The sequence below is a fragment of the Leopardus geoffroyi genome, chromosome B4, assembly GCF_018350155.1.
Source record: "Leopardus geoffroyi isolate Oge1 chromosome B4, O.geoffroyi_Oge1_pat1.0, whole genome shotgun sequence".
NCBI lineage: Eukaryota > Metazoa > Chordata > Mammalia > Carnivora > Felidae > Leopardus > Leopardus geoffroyi.
In genome coordinates this window covers 128,600,302-128,616,225 of record NC_059341.1, presented here as the reverse complement: position 1 = coordinate 128,616,225, position 15,924 = coordinate 128,600,302, and the positions used below count along the sequence as shown (strand labels likewise).

The 15,924-nt window shown below is 49.9% G+C and overlaps 1 protein-coding gene across 4 annotated transcripts in view; it reads left to right on the top strand.

Annotated features, from left to right (window-relative positions):
- Positions 1-15,924, top strand: part of LARGE1 (LARGE xylosyl- and glucuronyltransferase 1) — a 543,301-nt gene that overhangs the window by 516,604 nt on the left and 10,773 nt on the right. The gene's annotated exons all lie outside the window — the stretch shown is intronic.

Here is a 15,924-nt window from a genome sequence, read left to right as displayed (position 1 = left end):
GATTTTTGTGTTTTGATTTTTAATGTTGACAACTAATTTAAAGAACAAAAACAAAAACACTATTGAGCCCCAAATCAAATATGTCTTCAGGCTGAATAGAACTTCCCACCCCCATCCTGTGCCACCAGTTTGTGACCTCTGACCTAGGTAATTCCTAGGCACCAGAACTGGGGGGACTGGTCAAGAATATGATTCTATCGGGAGCCCCAAATAAGCACGTACTGTTCTTCTCATATGAAGATAACCATATTGGCTTGCCATCGGCTTCTGGAAAATTTTGTCCCCAGTGAACAGGATGAATGTGTTTCTGATCCAGACACTAAAAGTGGATGTGCTTCGTGACCAGTATTATATCATTACTTTGGGATGAGGTTAAGAGTACTGCTTGCCATGAGAGTCGTGGACCCCAACAAGGCCGGCGGACCCTCTTCGAGACTGACTTCTTCAGCATCGATTTCCAACAAAACGCTCTCCCCAAACTCTGTTAAAACGTTAATATTAAAAATGAGGATAGTTACAATTTCTTGAGCCCTTAACATGGGCCAGCAAGCCTGCCAGCTGCCTTGTTATACGTCACCTCTCTTGTTCACACTTCTCTGTGAGGTAACGGTTATTACAGGTGACCAAACTGAGGCCCCAGCGGAGGAAGGTGGGGTTGCCTCTGTGACAGCCTGCTCACTAATGGAAGGGGCCAGACCACTCTCAGACCCCGGGACACCAGCACAGGCTGACTGGCAGCCCTCTCATTGGACCCCCCCCGCCCAGACATTCGTATCGTCCTTTTGGGGGGACCTTTCCCCACACAGTCCAGCATCATGGCTCCCCTCAGCAGTTGCTTACCAACCAGCTAATATTACAGCAAAAACAAACAGATCAATTGGAAAATAATGAAATCAGTTATTCGCACGGACACAGCTGCAGAATTTCACTGAAATCTCTCCCCCGCCTCTTCGCCAGTTCCTCCTAAAGGAGCTGGTAGATGTGTGGCTTTCACTGGATCTCAGAAGTGTCAAGTGGGATCCAGCGGGGCGCAGCAGACCTGCATCCGAATCCTGGTTCTTACCAGGTGTGTGACTTGGGGCAGTTTCGTCTGCCCAATCCTATGTTTTCTCGATGAATAAAGGGGCTAACGATAGCCTCGTGTGAGGGAATGGTCAGTATACAGCACTCAGAATTGCTTACAACACTCAGAATTGGACTTCATTGCCAGGCCCCCACCCCCACCCCTTCCCACTGCAGACTGCCAGCTTTAATGCCACCGGGTGACTTCATATAACCACCTCCACTTTTTTTCTTATAAAATGAGAAGCTGTGTAGTTATATCCACTTATTCAAAAAGATATTTAGTGAGTACCTATTATGTGCCAGGCAGTGTGCTGCATTGTGACAGTGCTGTCCCCGGAGTCATTCAGACTTGCCTTTCTTTTTCTTTTTTGTTAAGTTTATTTATTTTTGAGAGACAGAGAGAGAGAGAGGGAGTGCACAAGTAGGGGAGAGGGAGACACAGAATCCGAAGCAGGTTCCAGGCTCCGAGCTGTCAGCACAGAGCCTGATGTGGGGCTTGAACTCATGAACTGTGAGATCATGACCTGAGCCAAAGTCAGACGCTTAACCAACTGAGCCACCCAGGTGCCCCCAGCCTTGCCTTTCAATTCTGAGTACGCTTTACTCAGCTTTTAGTTGGCCTCCAGAAAGGTACTTAACTTTCTGTAACTTTTTTTTTTCTTCATTTGTGAAATGGGGATCATATTCCTTCCCTCTTAAGGTCCTGGGAAAATTAAATATAGTAGTATTTGCACAGCACCTGGCAAAATGCCTTGGAACGTGCTTCATTCCCCGAATTGTCATGGCTGCCGCGGCCCTGCACTGTTCCAGGCACTGTTCCAGACCCCGTAGGTTCCTGCCCTCATGGGGTTTACATTCTAGGGGCTACTCTCAACTGTGGTTGCTGTTGCTGTTCTTGTTATTGGTACAGACAGAGAAGATCCAGGAGCTCAGACTCACAACCAGGTGACCCAGTGTGGTGGACAGGGGAGGCCTCGAAAAGAGTTGGGTAGTCAATAATGGACTCGAAGGACTAACAGGCGTAGAGGCCTGATACATCCTGGCACTTTCAAGGGCTGTTCCAGAAGGTAGAGGGAGATCCATGAGACTGGGCAAGCTTCCCGCCCCTTTCACTAATCCTGAAGAATCCTCATCTTTGTTCACTGCCTGAAACTTAAAACATCTGCTTTGCAAATGTTGCTTTTGCTTTCTAGGGGACGAACATGCCACTCTACGCAGATACTGTATTCTGACAGCGTGCAGGAATGACAGATTTCAGTTTTATTCTGTTCTCTCCAGGATGATGTCTAACCACCTTCCTGCATCAAATTTCCCTTGGCACACATAGCTTCTCTATAAATACTTGTTGAACGAGTGCAGAAATCTGAAAAGACCAGGCCGAGGTAGCACCAAGCAAGGCCGACTGGCTGCCTTCCAAGAGCCATGACTACGTGGCACTTCCTCCGGTTAATTCATCATTTAATCCTGCTATCTCGATGACATTTACCGTTTATTGAGCACTTACTATGTGCCAAGCACTGTTACCAGCACTCTGCCTGTATCTTCTCATTTCACCTCATCACAACTCATTTTAGAGACGAGGTGGGTTAGACTAAGAAGCATGCCCTCAGGCACAGCATTGCCAAGGGGACAACTCACTTATCTTGGGTTTATCCCAAGGGTTCTACGCTTATGCTGTTTATTGCTCCCATTGCCTGATGGGCCCATCTCCACCGCCATCATGATGGCCACGCCCATCATCACGGGTTGTATTTGTCAAGTGCTATCCCATGCATTGGAGAGCTGTCTTCACCTCTACATGAGATAACCCATTTAAGCCTCACAACTGCCCCCCACCCCCTACCACACGCACAGAGAAGAGAAAGCTGTGGCACGACGGTGTAACTTGCTCGAGAGCACAAGCTGGTGAGGGTCCAGGTAGGATGTGAATCGGGCAGCCTGCCCCAAAGCTGCCCTCCTAACTTCGGGGTTATTGACTGCCCTCCCATAACCCACAGCCAACACTTAACAAAGTGCCCTCACAGAGAAAGCACTCCCCGAAGTTTAGCCCTGATTGCTAACAGTAAATATGGTGGCCATGGGGTAGTTAAATAGGGGTCGGTAGGGATGTTGAGAATTACGTGAGGTGGTGAATATGGAGTCCCTAGCGTGGAGCGTGGTGTTGTAACTATAGCTATTTCGTTGTTTAAAAATTTGCCCCCAAGACTCATTTTCAGCTTCTCTTTCTTCCTGACCCCTCTGACTGACACGTTCTCTCTGGATATGTTAATGCCACCAATTTCGGAGCCACGGGATCTTGCTGGGGCCTGGGAGCCCCCTGGCTCTCCAGACCTCATCCATTATGTGTGTCTTTTACAGTCGCATTCTCTGTGGGCAGCCTGATCACCCTCATTTGCAAGTCTTTGCTGTTGTCCCCACACACCTCCTGGAAGCCTGTCTGCCAGGAGCTCATTTCCTAGGCAACTGGAATAGGGTCTGAGTCCACCCTGTTACCTGCCTCCCTGTTCAGAGAGGAAGCAGGGCTGGCTGTGTGGGGCCTGCCTCTAAGGTTATCAGCACAGTAATCAGGACAGCGGCACTCTGCCCCTGCCTTCCCCCGCCCTGAGGGAGGCTGCTGAGCCCTCAGAGATGCGGTTCAGGTGAACCTGAACCTGGTTCAGAGCCCCAACACTCTGGTTAAAGCCATGCTTACATCTAGTGCTACTGAAGCTAGGTGGTTTAAGGAGTGGGGGTGGGGGCAACTGGAGACAGGGGCCTCTCCTAGCCTCCCTGAGACACACACACACACACACACATACACGATGGGGTTGTGGAGTGGTGGGGGTGTGGAGCTGATGGCCAAGAAAGAATTCTTGAAACGTCTCTGGTGCAAAAAAAGGTGATTTTATTAAAGCACGGGGACAGGACCCTTGGGCAGAAAGAGTTGCATTATAAGTGTGAGGGGTGACCATTTACATACTATGGAGTTGGGGCGCCTGGGTGGCTCAGGCAGTTAAGCATCTGACTTCGGCTCAGGTCATGATCTTGTGGTTTGTGAGTTCGAGCCCCACGTCGGGCTCTGTGCTGACAGCTCAGAGCCTGGAGCCTGCTTTAGATTCTGTGTCTCCCTTTCTCTCTGCCCCTCCCCTGCTCATGCTCTGTCTCTCTCCCCAGAATAAATAAACATTATAAAAAAAAATTGTATACTAGGGAGTTAGGGGAGGTAAAGACAAAAAAAAAGGCAGTGGGGGGTGGAATTTCCAAATGAGCTTTCTATGCTAAAGAGGACTTCTAGGATACCTGAGGCCTTGCTATTGTCAAGTTAAAGTTGTTTTCTCTCTAGTAAGACATTAGCGTTGGGACAGGAAGGGGTTGCTGGAGAAATGTGTGACTCTGTGTTCTGTCTCAAGTATCTATCCGTGGGCTGCAGGTTATAAAGCAACTTAACTTTACCCACCATTCCCTCCTTGCCTGTTCCCCACATCACTGTGGAGGGGAGGGTGATTTGGGGGCTCCAGGAAACTAAGTCTAAGGATTTCTGGAGATTAGGCTGTTGAGAAGATTGCCTTTTTCTTGTAGTTTACTAAGACATTTGTAAACTAATGAAGACTTGGGTCCTGCAGGACTGTGATCTCTATCAGTTAACCATTTGTTTTCTTTCCCTTCCTGTGTCCTTGGGCAGCCAGGAGTGCCTGAGTACTATCATGCACATCCCACGGAGTGGGGGAGGGGTTGCGAGGTGTCAGCTTGCCTTATGCTCCCTCACCACACACACACACACACACACACACACACACACACACACACACGAATGCCCTTCCTTGCCCCTCCCCGGTTGGTTACACCTGTGGCCACACTAGCCTGCTGCTTCTCACCATCTGAGCTCACTTACAGGTTTGGTTTGCACCCTGCCCACCCACTAGCTCCAGGAAGAAGCTGAAATCAGGAAAGGGGCTGAGGGTGAGCCTCAGACGTGTGCCTCAGCTTTCTCTTCGAGCAGGGACCACCCCAGCTGTGCCCACGTACTCCCGGAGAAGATCACCAGAGAATGTGACTGCAAGCAGTCTGCGAAGGAACAAGGAAGGAAGGAGCGTTTTACAAGTGCCTTCTGTGTACCAGGCACTGTGCTACGTGCTCGACAAACGTTCTCCTTTTTATGGCGACCCAGTCAGTGCACAGGGCTTCCATGCCCGTTATCCAAGCGAGAGGATGAACGTGCAGAAGCTAAATGTGCCCAGAGGTCCTGTGGATTAAGGGGCAGGACCAACCACAATTTCAACCCAGTTTTGGAAACTCCATCATTTCCAAAGGATAGCCTTCGCAATAACGTCCTCTCCTCCATAGGACAACCATAGACGAATTCCTTCATTCTCTGTACAATTATTCAGTGCCTACTGTGTGCCAGAGCTAGATACACAGCCGTGGACGAGGTGCGTCCCTGACCTCAGGCCTGGCAGAGCTGACAGGTTACACACACAGGCTGTCTGCATGCTGTGACCGCTGCCACCTCCCACCATCCCTAGCGAGCAGAACTGTCCAGAACCACCTCCCACGATCCCCAGCGAGCAGAGCTGTCCAGAAGGAAGCAGTCCCCAAGAAGATGTGGGCCCATCATCCGAGGGATGCGTCAAGGCCAGCAGAGGTGGGCAGGAGAGGTGCAAGGGCAAAGCTCCTCCTGCTGGCTGTGCACAAAGCCTTAAGAGAAAGCGTGAGGCCGTTCTGGGGTTTCAGAAATAGGTGCACACTCCAGCATAACTTTCCTTCCCGCCTCCCATCCCTTTTGAATATGACTTTCACCTAAGTCCCCAGGAGCCCGTAAGAGCTGCTTGGACTCCTTACAGCTCAGGTTTGATTAAACAGCATGCTCTCTGACATCGGATGCTGCCGACTGGGCTGTGCAAATGCAAGGCTCCGAGAGCTGATGAGCCTCCTCCTTCTCTCCTGGCATTTCGACGCCAGCCCCAGTGCCTTCAGCCCGTGGTTCCCAGCAGTCTGTCACTGGTCAGCATTGGCCCCAGCCATTCATCGCACTGCCACAAAATACCAGCTCAGCCAATTCTGTTATGGGAGCAGAAGTTCACACAAGCAGAGATCAAGGATTCCCCCCCACCCCCACCCCTGCCCAAAGGTAGAGGGAACAAGAGATATCCAAATGGTAACCAGCACCACAAGGGCTGATGCCCAAAGCAGTTCCCTGATCAAAGCCGACGCAAGGGGGAAGCTGCTGTCCAGAAATTCTGGGATGGAGTTCTCCAGCTGAGGGCAGAGGGTGTGGTCTTAGTACCAAATGAGAGAGGAGTCGGGGAAGATGGAAATGGAGAAGTGTCAGATTTGACAATGAAGGGACACTACTGATCATGGCCAGATCCGGAGCCTCGATGGCAGACTCCACTTGTTTGAAGAAAGGAAATCGCCAGTGTGGGAGGCTCAGTAAGCCAGCACATCGGTGCTCACGTCTCCAGACACCGCCTGTGCTCTGGCCTCTGCCCCACCTGGCTGCTGTGAGGAAGGGTCTGCCATGAGGATAATCATACAGGCTGTAGCCACCGGTGTCTCCCTCCTTCCCGTTCCCACTGGCTCTTCCATCGGCTGCCTTGACCCATGGACTCCAAGAGGCTCAGTGCTCCAGGTGTAAATTCCCCACATGAACAGAGTTGGCTGAGACAGATCCCATGATTATTGATCTTTCCCAGTTATTTCTAAGCTGGTGCAGCCTTAACTAAAACAGTGATTGTCATCACCTTCACTTGATAATGATGATGTGATGATGGTGATTGCACCTGCCAGCTGGGTTATAAGGCAAATTGCTCAGCCTCTTGGAGTCTTAGTGGCTTCATCAGTAAACTGGAAATACTGGTGCCTGTGTCCTACATGGCAATGGTTCAAGAAGTGAAGCATATAAAGTATTTAAGATGCTTGGTACTGAACATACATAAGCATTCTTTACTACCATCTCTTGACCACCTACAATGAATGTACCAGGCATTTCTAAGAAATTCAGTTTCCCCAAACCTTATGTGCTTTCTCATTTTCAGAGCTGTGCAAATATTTAGAGCCCCCTCCCCTAACCAGCTAACTCCTGCTTCCTCGAACACAGTGGTGGGAAACTCTCTGTGACTCTGCACCAGAGAGCCCTGCACTCCTGTCTTCCTCCCCCCCTGCACTTTGAGCTCTGTGCAGACAGAGGTTATATCTGTTCATTCAGCTCTCTACTCCGTTTCTATGCCTGGCTTCATAAATGTCCATTAATTAATGAGTGTAGTATCTCAGTTCTGTTAATAACCAAGTCTGTGAAATGTTTATTATCAAGATAAGGAAACAAAAGCCCAGAGAGGTGAGCTAATTGCCCCGATTGTACAATTAGTGAAGGGGTAGAGTTCACATAGGATCTCTGTCATCTAAAAGATCACACTTGGGGCGCCTGGGTGGCTCAGTCAGTTAAACGTCCGACTCTTGATCTTGCTTAGGTCATGATCTCAAAGTTCATGAGTCCGAGCCCCACATCAGGCTCTGTGCTGACAGTGTAGATCCTGCTTGGGATTCTCTCTCCCCGCCCCCTTCCCCTTCTTCCCTTGCAATCTCTCTCTCTCTCAAGATGAATAAACTTAAAAAAAAATTTTTTTTAAATAAAGATCACGCTCTTTCTTACTATTCAGCCTCCTTCAAACTGGTACCCCCCCTGAGGGAGATTCAGCCCTCAAATGCATTGAATTTTAGCTGGCTCCTCCTGAAACTTCAGACTACCTGGCCACAGGGATGCCACAATGCCATGTGGCTACCACACAGCAGGAGTTGAAGAGCATCTCAGTGAGGGGTGTGGGTCCTGGTTCATCCCATCCCCTGCCCTTCTCCCTTTTGCCTGCCCAGAACTGACACCTGATGTCCGCTATCCTCCGCCCTGCCTGCCCTGCGGCTGTGCCCCCCTCCCTCCCACCCAATATTGACCGAAACAGGAGATAATTCCAAAACCATTTCTTCCTGTTCAAATTTGACTGTGTTGTCTCCTTTTTAAAAATTTTTTTAAGTTGTATTTATTTTGAGAGAGAGAGAGAGAGCATGAGCAGAGGAGGGGCAGAGAGAGGGAGACAGAGAAAATCCCAAACAGGCTCTTCACTTCAGTATGGAGCCCAACGCAGGGCTCGAACCCGCAAACCGTGAGATCATGACCTGAACCAGAATCAAGAGTCAGATGTTTAACCGACTGAGCCACCCAGATGCCCCTCTCATTTTTATGTACATTGGAGGTAGATTATTTTTCTCATTTTGTTTTCCTAAAAATGACATCAAATGGGGTTGGCAGTGCCTAAGCCCATGCCCGTGAGAGAGGAAGCTTTTGTTGCAGGGAATTCTGAACAGAGCAGAGTGCAGGTAAATAGAGAGGAAGGAGTTAGCTAATCCTTTGAGGGAAACTGGCAAGTAACTCAAGTCCCATTTGCAGGCAAATCGTGACCCTTTGTGGGACCCCTAGAGGGTCTAAATGGAAAACTTGGCCTCCTCTCCTGGCTCCCAGCACACTGTTAAGAGGTCAGGTGTCAGGAGGTTTTACTTATTTCCTCTCCACGCACCATGCCGGTCAGTTCTTTCCAACCTCTAATCACATAAGGTGAAACTAAACATTTTCCACAGCAAAGATACTCGTGACAACAAGGTTGTATGTTTTTGCCAAGTGTAAGGTCCCATTTCTTGGTGAGTGACCCTGGCCTCTCTGAACACCCCTGCTTCCACCATAGCCAGCCTCTTCTGACCATCAGCGTGCATGCTGGGTGGGGGATGAGGGGCCAGCATGGTGACGTGGATCCCGTTCCTGACAAATGATTTGACCCTCCTCTTATGTTGATTTGGTTCGTTTCTGCAGAAGTACGGGCAGGCCATGCCAAACGGCCATGGCTCTCACACCCACCCATTAGCTGGTCTTGGCTGCTGCTTCGGGTCCAGGTGGCAGCCATCAAGGGAGAAACCACGTTGCCAAAATCCAGTGGTCAGTGCCCGCTTCTCCTCTTCACTCCTCCACAGCATTTGACCACTGATGGCTGCTCCATTTCTTTCTTCGTGGCTTACCGAAGTACATCCCTGTCTCCTGGTGGTTCTTGACTTTATTAGTCCCTCTCTGTAATTCTCATCGCTGGCTACTTCTTTTCTCATTCCACCGTCCCTCTGTGATGTTCAGTCTTGTGGCTTTAAAGGCATCTGCCACTGATCCCCAATATAGCTCCACCCAGCCCTGTCCCTTGACCTCAAAACTCCTATGTCCCAATGGCCTTCTCGGTGCCTCTGCTCAGTTCTCCCATGAGCATCTCAAATGAACTGTTCAAAACTGAAGTCTCATCTTCCCCCAAAAGCCCACGCCAGCATCTCTGTTGATGGCAACTTGTCTTCCCATGATGCAAGCCAAGAGCCTTGGGTCACCTCCTGTACTCCACTTTCACAGCCCACGCCCAGTGGGTCAGGAAATCCTGCTGGCTCTAAAACCAGGCTAGGCTTTTTGCCTTCATTGTTACTAGCTTGGTCCAAGCTAGCTCACCTGCATCACCTCAGGAGCCTCCTGACTGATCTCCCTGCTTCTGCCTGTGCAGCACTGAAACCTCTTACCAACAAGGCAGCCAGAGAGACCCTTCTTTTTTAGAGAGTGAGAGAGAGAGAGAAAGCAAGCAGGGGAGAGGGGCAGAGGGAGAGATAGAGAGACTCTTAAGCAGGCTCCACTCTCAACATGGAGCCCAACACATAGCTCAATCCCATGACCCTGGGATCATGACCTGAGCTGAAGTCAAGAGTCAGAAACTCAACCAACTGAGCCACCCAAACACCCCTAGAAGGATTCTTTTAATAAAGAAAGCAGCTCATCTCACCCCTTAGCTCAGAGTCCCCAGTGGCACTGTATCTCACTAAGTAAAATCCCAAGACCTCTGTATTGGTCTCCTGTGGCTGCTGTCACAGATCACCACGAACATACTTGAAAACAACACAAACGTATTATCTTACAGTAGTGGAGGTCAGGATCGGAAATCAGTCTTTCAGGGCTGAAATCAAGGCACCCCAGGCTGCATTCTTTCTGGAGGCTCTAGGGGAGAATATCTTGACTTCTAGGGGGATCCACATTCTTTGGCTTGTGGCCACCTCACCCCTACCTCTGCTTCCATCATCCCATCTTTCTTTCTGACTCTGACCCTCCTGCTTCTGTCTTATAAGGACCCTTGTGATTACACTGCACTCACTCAAGTAAAACAGGATCATCTTTCCATCTCAGCATCTTTAATCACATCTGCGAAGTCCTATTTGCCAAGTAAGGTTGCATGTTGCCAGGTTTCTGGGATTAGGACATGGACACTTTTCGGAGGAGAGGGAGTGCTGTTCTCTTGCCCACCTCAACCTTCAGTGATCTACACGGCCCCTTGTGACCTGCAGCACCCCTTCTTCCCTCGTTGCCTCTCTGGCCCCACTTTTAGGGACTCTTCCTGTTCCTTATTGTGCTCTCGTCGTTAGGACCTTTGCACTGGCTGCTTCCTTAGCCTGGAAAGCGCCTGCCCCAGATCACATGACTGCTCCCTCACCTGCTGCTCACCCTTCTCCGTGAGACCTTCCTGGACCATCCTATCTAAAACTGCCACCCACTCCCCACCCCTGGCATTCCTAATACCCCTCACCCAGCCCCTTCCTCTCTCACAGAAATTCTTGCTTTCCAACAGTAATTCACTTACTGTTGTGTCTCCGTCCTGGAAATGTCAGCTCCACGAGGACAGGAATGTCTGCCTGTTGTATTTACTGATGTATCCCAAGTGCTCACACAGCCTCTGGCACGTGGTGGAATAAGTGAGGACATGAACAGATGAGTAGCAGAGTCAGACCTTGGCCAGTGCTGGCGCCAGCCTTTGGGACTCCGGTCAAGCCGCCGTGAGAAGATGGGTGGGCAGTCGTGCTAGTGGCTGTCGTGCATGGTGTGGTTACCGTCTGCAGGGCTCTGTTTAAGTGCTATGTGGTCCTCACAGACCCCCTCTGAGACTAGTGCTGTTGTCATCTCCCCCATGATCACAGATACAGAAACTGGCACAGAGAGGATAAGTGATCCGCCAGGATGCAATGCTAGGCAGCCCAAGCCCTTGTCCTCACCACTGATGGGGCGAAGTCAGAAGAGCTCTGCAGTGCCCTGTTCCTTATTTCTCTGAGATGCTCTTCCGTAATCTCTTCGTGCCTGGTACCCGTTTCCCTGGTGACAGAGACCTGCCTCTTGGGCAGAGGATGGGGTGAAAAGAGATTGAGAGAGATGGAGGGAGGGGTGTATGTGCTTGTGTGTATGGATGTGCACACGCACTGGTCAGGACCAGTCTTGGGGTTTGGTCATTCGAAACCCCAGGAAGCCTGTCTACCTTACAGGGTACCCTTTCGTGCTGTTTCTTTGACATGACACTGAGCCCGGGCGAGCCTACAGTCCGCTCTCTGCCACCCCGTCAGTTGGTATAGGAATCCTCACTGCTCATGTCCTCTCCCCTGCTCACCACTTTTCCCAGGCAAGAGCGAAGCAGGCGGTATTTGTAGACTTGAGCAAGCTATGGGGAGATGCCTAGGGAAGATGTGCAGGAGAGAGCACTAGGAGGGCTCAAAGACAGACGCTACCTGGCGCACGGTCTCCCTCCCCCCGTCAGCTCGGCCAGATCAGACGGGGCCGAACTTAATCTGCCGGGAACACCTGACTTGTTTTGGACATGAAGAAGGACCCAGAGAGCTGGCTGGAGACAGAGATCTAACACAGTCTGTCTCCGTAGATAAGCAGCTTGGCAGCCAGAGTCCCGCCCCAGGTGTGAGAGTGTGTTCTATTTCCCACCTCCCCTGCACTCACGCATCTCCTGCAACAGGCCCATCAGTAAGCCGAGCCGGAAAGGGGAAGGGGGTTGTTTGTGAAGCAGCTATTCTAAGTCGGGCACTGGGTCGGGCTCTAGAGGGACTGTTCTGCTTCATCCTTTCAGCAGCCCTATTGGTAAGAGTCATCATCTCCACTTTGTAGACGGGGAACCTGTGAGCAGGAGAAATGGAGCATCATGCCAGGGTGGCAGGCAGGATTTGAACCCAGTGCTGGCTGGCCCCAGGTCACTTGCATGTGCTGCACAGGGTTCTGAACTACTTCAGTAGAAGCCTAAGGTTTCTTTTAAGAGTCCCTCACTCCAGGGGCGCCTGGGTGGTTCCGTTGGTTAAGCATCCCACTCTTGATTTCGGCTCAGGTCATGATCTCACAGTTGTGGGTTCGGGCCTTGTTTTCAGGCCTTTATTTCCAGACAGCTGATTGTAAACGTTAATTATATCCATGAAATATTTTCATTGCTACATCTAGATGAGTGGTTCCACCAAACAGCTGGCAGCATTGCCTCCCTAAGTTGGCACATAAAAGCAACCGTCATAGGCTGAACCATCACATATGCAGTGCTTAACGTGTGCTAGGCATGGCACCAAGTATTTCCATATGCACGTGTGCTTTTCCTCACCAAAATATTTAACGAGAGCATGAACTCTGAATCTCAGAATGGTTCAAGTGACTTTCTAGAGTCAGAACTAGAAGCTAAGTGTGTCTGATTGCTCCTGTACCAGACTGCCTTCTAGAATCTTCAGTGTTAATCTAGATTTGGGATTCTAAGAGGAATGAGTGAAGTGACCAAAAGTCACTCAGCCTGTCAGGGCTGGCTCCAGAACTCAGGTCTCTTGGCTCCCGGTCTAGCCTTCTCACCTCAAGTATACTGCCCCTCTGTTCCCTGAAGATTCTGCATTGGAAACACTCCATCTCCTGCAGGACTCACTTTCCAGGTAAATAGTGGAGGCGTGTTGTGCATCCCTAGGTGGTCCACAAACGCCCAGCAAGGGAAGGAAGCCGCGTGGAAGGATCCAAGCTGTCTTTGCCATGTCCACGAGCAGATGTGCTCAGAGTCAGTATCCTGGAACCACTTTACTGCTGCAACAACTTCGTAATGAGACCCATTCGGGACATCGATATCAGAACCTCTTTGAACTGAGTCTGTAATGGGCCTACCTAGTGACAAATCCATCTTTGTGGCAGTGCGTGTTTCAGGGAGATTAAAGGGAATTTGCAGAAAGCACTCCAGAATCTGATGCTCTCTATGCAGGGAAATAAGGCTTTCTCGGGCTGCATTTTGCGAAGCATGCTGCTTACTGGGTCTGCTTACTCTGGGCCTTGCAACATATCGATCAGGGTGGTTTGGCTGCAAGCAACAGAAACCAATGGTAGGCAGCTTAATAAAAATGAAAAGAAATCAAAGGAAAACAAGACAAAAACTAGTTGAGTGGTATTTCTTATGGAATCAAAGTAGAATCTGGAAAAACCAATACCTGAGACCATAATTAACCTGGGCAGCTCTGGGCCCCTCTGCAGCAGAAGTTCAGAAGCCTCGGGGCGCCTGTGTGGCTCAGTTAAGCATCCGACTTCGGCTCAGGTCATGATTTCATGGTTTGTGAGTTCGAGTACCACATCAGGTTCTGTGCTGACAGCTCAGAGCCTGGAGCCTGCTTCGGATTCTGTGTTCTGTTCACTCTGCCCCTCCCCTGCTTGTGCTCTCTGTCTCTCAAAAATAAATTAAGATGTTAAAAAAAATCTTTTTCGAAGTTCAGAAGCCTCTAGAGTGCTGCCTGACATTAGTACATGTCAGCTCTTTGGTTTTCAGTTTCTGCATCTCCGTTCAAACTTCCAAGAGGGAGAAACTGATTTGCTCAGCCTGAGTCAAGTGTCTGCCTCTAAACACTGCCCTGCCCGTGTGTTCTGGGAGCTGCTCCTCCACACAGGGACGACGAGAAGGGGAGTCATCTTTGAGCAGGCAGCCTGAGAAGTGGCCACCGTGACTGTGATTATAAAAGTAATAGAGATAGACACACACGCATTCCTGGATCTCTGTTGTGGATGTGTATGCACGCTTCGCCCATCCCTTTGTGGTTCAGAGCTACTGGCCTCCCACGCTTTTTCCAATTATCTTAACACAATTATCTGCAAATGCAATCTTGGGTTTTTAGCATCCTGAGATATTTGAGACAAGAATGTAAATACCAGGCAGGAAAGATGCGGCCTATTTTGTTCAGTCTGTGTCTCCCAGTGCCTAGCGTGGTGCCTGGCACATAGTGGGTGTGCTCAGTGATTGTTCAATAAGTAGCAACTATCTATCCATGCTGGAAGGGGGGGACCTCCCAACCCCTCCTTCCTGGTAGTTGCCGGGGCTCTACTACCTGGTGAGTCCAGGGAAATTCTGTAGACCCATGTGTCCCATCCTCAACACCCAGAACCAGTAGATAAGGTATCTAGTTTTCCTGGAGGAAAGGTGACGAGCCTCAGTTCTGCTGATGTCTAATATAGGATTGCTATAGAAGAGAATGCTTGGCCGTGGATGAGGGAATCTTTGGTGTTTGAAACCATGAAGTCATTGTTCAGAGACACAAAGCAGGAGAGGAACGCAAACCAAAGCTGTCTGACTCAGACTTGTCCTCCAACTGGCTAAATATAGCTCACCCAGATTCTATCTTGGTGTCACCCTCTATGAGTCTCCCCAGAAATAGTGCCATCGGGACCATATATGATTTGGTATATAGTGAACATAACACAAGCCTAATTCTAAAGAATGAACTACAAATGATATTCAGAGCATTCTAAAATGACCTTCTGGTCCATCTCTCAGCCACCTCTACTCAAGGGGACACTGGTGCTACCCCTTAAGCAAGGGTAACTTCTGAGACCTGTCCTTATTCTGACCTCATCATGGATGGATACCAAGCCCTGCCTCATCCTTCTCAAACTGTGGCTCTGTTCTTGCCCCATGCTGGCCCGGGCTAACAGTTACTAAATGGTAGCATGATTTCCCTTTGCAGACCAGTCCCTGCTTACGCATAGGCTCAAAGTTGTGTCGAGTGAAGTGACTTTAACAATACGGCGATAAGTTGTATTGCTATGGAACTGCTGCTTCCAGTATTTTGCAGAATGCCTTCCAGTGCCTCGATTCCCCCAAGGAAGACTTCAGAGATAATAAGCAAATAGCCCTTGCTGGCATTGAGACCCGAGAGTCAGTGGTCTGAACAGGAAGCCAGAATGAAGTACCATAGTTGTGGCCAAAAGGGCTCATAGGAAGACCAAAGCCGGAATAATGATGGTGTCGTGGCAGAATAGTGACCTTTTGTTGCTACAAGTCAGCCATGTGCCAAGTGTACCGAACAGCATTTGTATTTATATTACCTCGTTCAGCCTCCACAACAGCTCCAGGAGGGAGAGATCATTGCCCCGTTTTAGGGAGGAGGAACTGAGGTAGTAAGAAGCTAAATTACTTGCCTTGTACAAGACCCATCATCTTTCTGTGTCCATTACAAACCTCCTGCTCTTCTCCCCTTCAGAATGGTGACCACAGAGCTAGGCAATGGCAGACGAATTTAGAAGGGCAGGAGCTGGGTCTCAGGGGAGTCGAGCAGAAGGCCAGGGTCAAAGGTAGGAGTGAGTAAGAGGATGGAGAATGTCCCACCCTTGCATGGAATACCAAAGCTCTATTGTATTGGGTGCTGGCTGCAAGGGGCAGGCCTGGCTAGTTTAAAGGTTCAGGGTCTGGGGGATTCAAGGGGTTGAGGAGTCCAAGAGAGGCGACCCAGAAATGCCCAGGTTGGTGATCACGTCATCAGCTTTACGTCTGACGATGCCATGTGGCCAGTGGCACAGCAGGAGTGTGCGGCCAGCGCAGTGGCTCCTGCAGGCTGAGCTCCAACCCCCCGTGAGTCCTTGGAGACCTGCCTCCTGCACTTGGCTCAGAGGTGACATTGCTTCTCTGGACTCCTGAGTGGTATTGGACTGGCTGCTTGGCCTCCCCAAGCCTCGGTTTCCCCATCTTTAAACTGAGAGTTTGACTTGGGCTTTCTGTC